The sequence below is a fragment of the Panthera onca genome, chromosome B2, assembly GCF_046562875.1.
Source record: "Panthera onca isolate mPanOnc1 chromosome B2, mPanOnc1 haplotype 2, whole genome shotgun sequence".
Lineage (NCBI taxonomy): Eukaryota > Metazoa > Chordata > Mammalia > Carnivora > Felidae > Panthera > Panthera onca.
This window is the reverse complement of record NC_138343.1, coordinates 65,190,128-65,196,478: the sequence shown is the minus strand read 5'-3', so window position 1 is coordinate 65,196,478 and position 6,351 is coordinate 65,190,128.

Genomic DNA, 6,351 nt, shown 5'->3' with positions numbered 1-6,351 from the left:
TTATCAAGTTAGCCTTAGGTTTCTTACATAAATCAAAATATGTCAGTTGCTATTGACATTATTACAATGGTATATCCCTCAAAATACTAGCCTGATATCCTAGAATATTTAAGGTTCTAGATGAGTGGTTTCTTAATTTGGAAGACAGGGAAATATAAGTCTCATCAAGGGAGGGGCATGATTGGGCATGGTCAGCCTTGAAGACTCTTGTTCCTCCTTCCCCAGGTTTTGAGGGAAGAGAAGGAATGGACCTAGAGTAGACAGAACTTTACCAGCAATTTGCCTTCTAATAGCATCCAGCTTTGCCATAGGGCACTATGTGATTTGGGTAGAACCGTTTAGACTCTAGATCCAGGACTAGACTCTTGACGTAAGCCTGACCATCAATATATTTCATCTCCCTGACCATAGATATTGGTTCAGTGTTAGGCAATGACTCAAGATGGTCCAAGAAAGTCAGGCCTGGGATTTTTCTGGGATGTTGGTAAGTTTGTGTGCTTTTTCCACCCTGAGGTTGTTGAAGTATGGGTTATAAATCTGGGACGGCTAGCAGCTGTTTCTTTTCTTTTCTTTTTAATTACATCCAAGTTAGTTAACATACAGTGCAACAGTGATTTTCAGGAGTAGATTCCTTAATGACCCTTATGCATTTAACCCATCCCCCCTCCCACAATCCCCCCAAGAACCCTCTGTTTGTTTTCCATTGTCCCCCTCCTGGTTTTTACATTATTTTTGCTTTCCTTCCCTTATGTTCATGTTTTGTCTCTTAAAGTCCTCATATGAATGAAGTCATATGATATTTGTCTTTCTCTAATTTCGCTAGTTCCATCCTAATGGAACTAATGCCCTCTAGTTCCATCCATGCAGTTGCAAATGGCAATATTCATTCTTTTTGATTTCTGAGTAATACTCCATTGTATATATATATATATATACCACATCTTCTTTATCCATTCATCTGTGTTTGGTGCTTTCTATACTTTGGCTATTATTGATAGTGCTGCTATAAACATTGGAGTGCATGTGCCCATTCAAAACAGCATACCTATATCCCTTGGATAAATACCTAGTAGTGCAACTGCTGGGTTGTAGGGTAGTTCTGTTTTTAATCTTTGGAGGAACTTCCATACTGTTTTCCAGAGTGGCTGCACCAGTTTGCATTCCCACCAAAAGAGATCCTCTTTCTCTGCAACCTCACCAACATCTGTTGTTGCCTGAGTTGTTAATATTAGCCATTCTGACAGGTGTGAGGTGATATCTCATTGTGGTTTTGATTTGTATTTCCCAGGTGATGTGTGATGTTGAGCATTTTTTCATGTGTCGGTTGGCCATCTGGATGTCTTCTTTGGAGAAGTGTCTATTCATGTCTTTTGCCCATTTCTTCACTGATTATTTGTTTTTTGGGCATTGAGTTTGATAAGTTGTTTATAGATTTTGGATACTAACCCTTTATCTGATATGTCGTTTGCAAATATCCCCTCCCATTCTGTCAGTCCCTTTCAGTTTTGCTGATTGTCTCCTTCTCTGTGCAGAAGATTTTTATTTTGATGAGGTACCAATAGTTCATTTTTGCTTTTATTTCCCTTGCCTCCGGAGATGTGTTGAGTAAGAATTTGTTGCAGCCAAGATCAAAGGGGTTTTTGCCTGATTTCTCCTCGAGGATTATGATGGCTTCCTATCTTACATTGAGGTCTTTCATCCATTTTGAGTTTATTTTTGTGTATCCTGTAAGAAAGTGGTCCAGGTTCATTTTTCTATATGTTGCTGTCCAGTTTTCTCAGCACCGCTTGCTGAAAAAACTGTCTTTATTCCATTGGATATTCGCTCCTTTTTTGTCAAAGATTAGTTGACCGTACATTTGTGGGTCCATTTCTGGGTTCTCTATTCTGTTCCATTGATCTGTGTGTCTGTTCTTGTGCCAGTACCATAATGTATTGATGATTACAGCTTTGTAGTATAGCTTGAAGTCTGGGATTGTGATGCTTCCTGCTTTGGTTTTCTTCTTCAAGATTGCTTTGGCTATTCGGTGTCTTGTCTGGTTCCATACAAATTTTAGGATTGTTTGTTCTAGCTCTGAAGAATGCTGGTGTTATTCAATAGGGATTGCATTGAATATGTAGGTTGCTTTGGGTAGTATTGACATTTTAACAATATTTGTTCTTCCTATCCAGGAGCATGGAATATTTTTCCATTTTTTTTGTGTCTTCTTCAGTTTCTTTCTTGAGCTTTATATAGTTTTCAGTGTGTAGATTTTTCACCTCTTTGGTTAGATTTATTTGTAGGTATTTTATGGTTTTTGGTGCGATTGTAAATGGGATCGATTCCTTGATTTCTGTTTCTGTTGCTTTATTGTTGGTGTATAGGAATGCAACCAATTTCTGTGCATTGATTTTATATCCTGCAACTTTGCTGAATTCATGGATCAGTTCTAGCAGTTTTTTGGTGGAATCTTTAGGGTTTTCCACATAGAGTATCATGTCATCCGTGAAGAGTGAAAGTTGACCTCCCTCTGGCCAATTTGGATGCCTTTTATTTCTTTGTGTTGTCTGATTGCTGAGGTGAAGACTTCCAATACTATGCTGAATAACACTGGTGAGAGTGAACATACCTGTCTTGTTCCTGACCTGAGGGGGAAAGCTCTCAGCTTTTCCTCATTGAGGATGATATTGGCATTGGGTTTTTCATATATGGTTTTTATGATCTCGAGGTGTGATCCTTCTATCCCTACTTTCTTGAGGGTTTTTATCAAGAAAGGATGCTGCATTTTGTCAAATGCTTTCTCTGCATCTATTGAGAGGATCATATGGTTCTTGTCCTTTCTTTCATTGATGTGATGAATCACATTGATTGTTTTGTGGATATTGACCCAGCCCTGCATCCCAGGTATAAATCCCACTTGTTTTGGTGATAATTTTTTTAATGTATTATTGTATTTGGTTGGCTAATACCTTGTTTGGGATTTTTGCATTCATGTTCATTAGGGAAATTGGTCTATAGTCCTTTTTAGTGGGGTATTTGTCTGGCTTTGGAATCGAGGTAATGTTGGCTTCATAGAATGAGTTTGGAAGTTTTCTTTCCATTTAAATTTTACAACAACTTCAAGAGAATAGGTGTTAACTCTTCCTTAAATGTTTGGTAGAATTTTCCTGGAAAGCCATCTGGCCCTGGACTGTTGTTTTTTTCGGAGATTTTTGATTACTCATTCGATTTCTTTCCTGGTTATGGGCCTGTTCAGATCTTCTATGTCTTTCTGTTTCAGTTTTGGTAGTGTATATGTTTCTAGGAATTTGTCCATTTCTTCCAGATTGCCCATTTTATTGGCATATAATTGCTGATAGTGTTCTCTTGTTATTGGTTTTATTTCTGCTGTGTTGGTTGTGATCTCTCCTCTTTCATTCTTGATTTTATTTACTTAGGTCCTTTTTCTTTTTGATCACACTGGCTAGTGGTACATCAATTTTGTTAATTCTTTCAAAGAACTAGCTTCTGGTTTCATTGATCTGTTCTGTTTTGGGTTTTTTGTTTTGTTTTGTTTTGTTTTTTGGTTTTGTTAGCATTGATTTCTGCTCTAATCTTTATTGTGTCCTGTCTTCTGCTGGTTTTGGGTTTTATTTGGTGTTCTTCTTCCAGCTTTTTAAGGTGTAAGGTTAGGTTGTGTATCTGAGACATTTCTTCCTTCTTTAGGAAGGCCTGGGTTGCTATATGCTTCCCTCTTATGATCTTCTTTTTGGGCCTTGGTATTATCATTTTCATTGGCTTCCATATACTTTTTAATGTCCTCTTGAACTTCTTGGTCAGCCTGTTCATTCTTTAGTAGGATGTTATGTAGTCTTCAAGTATTTGTTACCTTTCCAAATTTTTTCTTGTGGTTGATTTTGAGTTTCATAGTGTTGTAGTCTAAAAATATGTATGGTATGATCTTGAATTTTTGTACTTGTTGAGGGCTGATTTGTGTCCCAGAATGTGGTCTATTCTGCAGAACGTTCTATGTGCACTGGAGAAGAATGTATATTCTGCTGCTTTAGAATGAAATGTTCTGAATATATCTGTTAAGTCCATCTGGTCCAGTGTGTCATTCAAAGCCATTGTTTCCTTGTTGGTTTTCTGTTTAGATGATCTGTTCAGTGTTGTAAGTGGGGTATTGAAGTCCCCTACTATTATGGTATTATTATCAATGATTTTCTTTATTTTGTGATTAATTGATTTATATATTTGGGTGCTCTCACATTTGGAGCATAAATGTTTCCAGTTGTAGGTCTTCTTGGTGCATAGACCCCTTCATTATGATATAATGCCCTTCTTAATCTCTTGATACAGTCTTTATTTTGAAGTCTAGATGGTCTGATATAAATATGGCTACTCCAATTCTTTTTTTCGACCATTAGCATGATAGATGGTTCTCCATCCCCATACTTTCAATCTCAAGGTGTCTTTAGGTGTAAAGTGGGTCTCTTGTAAATAGCATATAGATGGATCTTGTTTTCTTATCCATTCTGTTACTCCGTGTCTTTTGATTGGAGCATTTAGTCCATTGACGTTTAGAGTGAGTACCAAAAGATATGAATTTATTGCCATTATGTTGCTTGTAGAGTTGGAGTTTCTGGTAGTGTTCTCTTGTCCTTTCTAGTCTTTGTTGCTTTTCGCCTTTTTTCCCCCCATCTTTTCCTCTCTCAGAGAGTCCCCCTTAAAATATCTTGCAGGGCTGGTTTAGTGGTCATGAATGCCTTTAATTTTTGCTTGTATCTGTGTTGATTAAGTCCCTGGATATCATTTCTTCCATGTCTTTCATTTGGGGTGAATTCCTTAATTCCCTCACTTTGAAGGAAGAAAAGGAATTAATAAGGTAAAAATAAATTAAAATTAAAAAATTAAAAACACAAAACACACCAAAAAAATTCAAATAAATGGTGCTAGATCCTATATGTGTTTTATTCTGGTTGTTGAAAGGAGCTTGATAGTTTAGAGAAAAAAGGGGAAAAAACGAAAAAAAAAAACTGAAAATGTTTGAAAATTTGAAAAAATGAATACAATGAAATAGAATAGAATGAAATGATGGGCTAAAGTAGAATTTGACAAACTTACAAATAAGTAAAAAATTAGAGTAAAAAAAATTAAAGAAAAATATTTTTTAAAGAAAAATTTTTTTAATAAAAATTGAAAATAAAAAATTTTACTCTTTCTGTATTCAGAAAAAAGAAATGAAAATAAAAAAAAAGAAAATTGAATAGATGAACCAGCAAACAGACTGAAATACAATTGAAATTATATCGGTTTCCCCTAGGAGTGAAACTGAAGCACTTTATAGTTTGTAAACTAAGCATGTGGAGAGGCCTGTGTTGTTCCTGAGGAGCATGGTTGGCCCTGTTGGGCAGGGCTTAGTGTAATGGCCCCATTCTCCAGTAGATGGTGCTGCTTATCTTAGTGGGGTGGATTGTTGCGTCACTTGTAGGTGTTTATGCGGATGCACGGGAGCAATGAAATTGGTGTCCCTCAGCTGTCCAGTCTGTAGTATTTGAACTTTGTTCTCCTCAATCAGCAATGGCACACCTGTCCTTTGTCTCCAGCTTCCATCCACTCCCTGCTTTTACACTGTCTATGACCAAGCCATCAGGTTGTCAGGTGGCACCTCCCTCCTGAGTTGTATCTAAGTTTGGCTGTTATCCCAACCCCTCACTTCTGAGGTACTGTGGCTTTGACCCACTCAGACCTTCTGGGTGGTCTGAGCAATGGCCAGGTGCCAGCCCACCCCAGAAAAAGTTCATGCAATCGTGCAGCAGTAGCATTTCAGGGATTATGGAAAATCACAACACACATCTGGCACCAGGCTTCACCCTTAACAACCTTGTTTCAACATCAGCGAATGTGATTGTTCCCTAGGGTCCGCTGGGACCTTTCACTGCGGAGTGGCTGCACAGTCTCTACCAAATGTCCTTCCAGCAGGGGAACTGCCTCTCCCCATGTGGCCTGAGGACTGCCCTGACCTCACTCTGCTGCTGGGGTTTTGCCCTTCTCACCAGAGCACCACCAGGTATTGAGCTGCAGAATTTCAGACTCTGTGCTCCCCCTGTTTATAGAGTCTTAATGGAATTTAAACCCTCTCCTTTCTCCTTTGTCCCTTTTTAGTTCAGTCCCTGAGGCTGTTTGCACTTTTCTACTTTCTCTCCAACTGCTTTTGGGGGTGGGGTGCTTTTCCCATATTCTCCCCCCCCCCCCGCCCCCGTCTCTGTCCTCTCTCTGCAAGCAAAAACAGCTCCCCGCCCTCTGCAGCTTCTCTCTCCCCCACTTCACCTCTCTGCGCAGCATACCTGCTGAGTTCTGTGGTTCAGGTTGTGCAGATTGTTGTGTTAATCC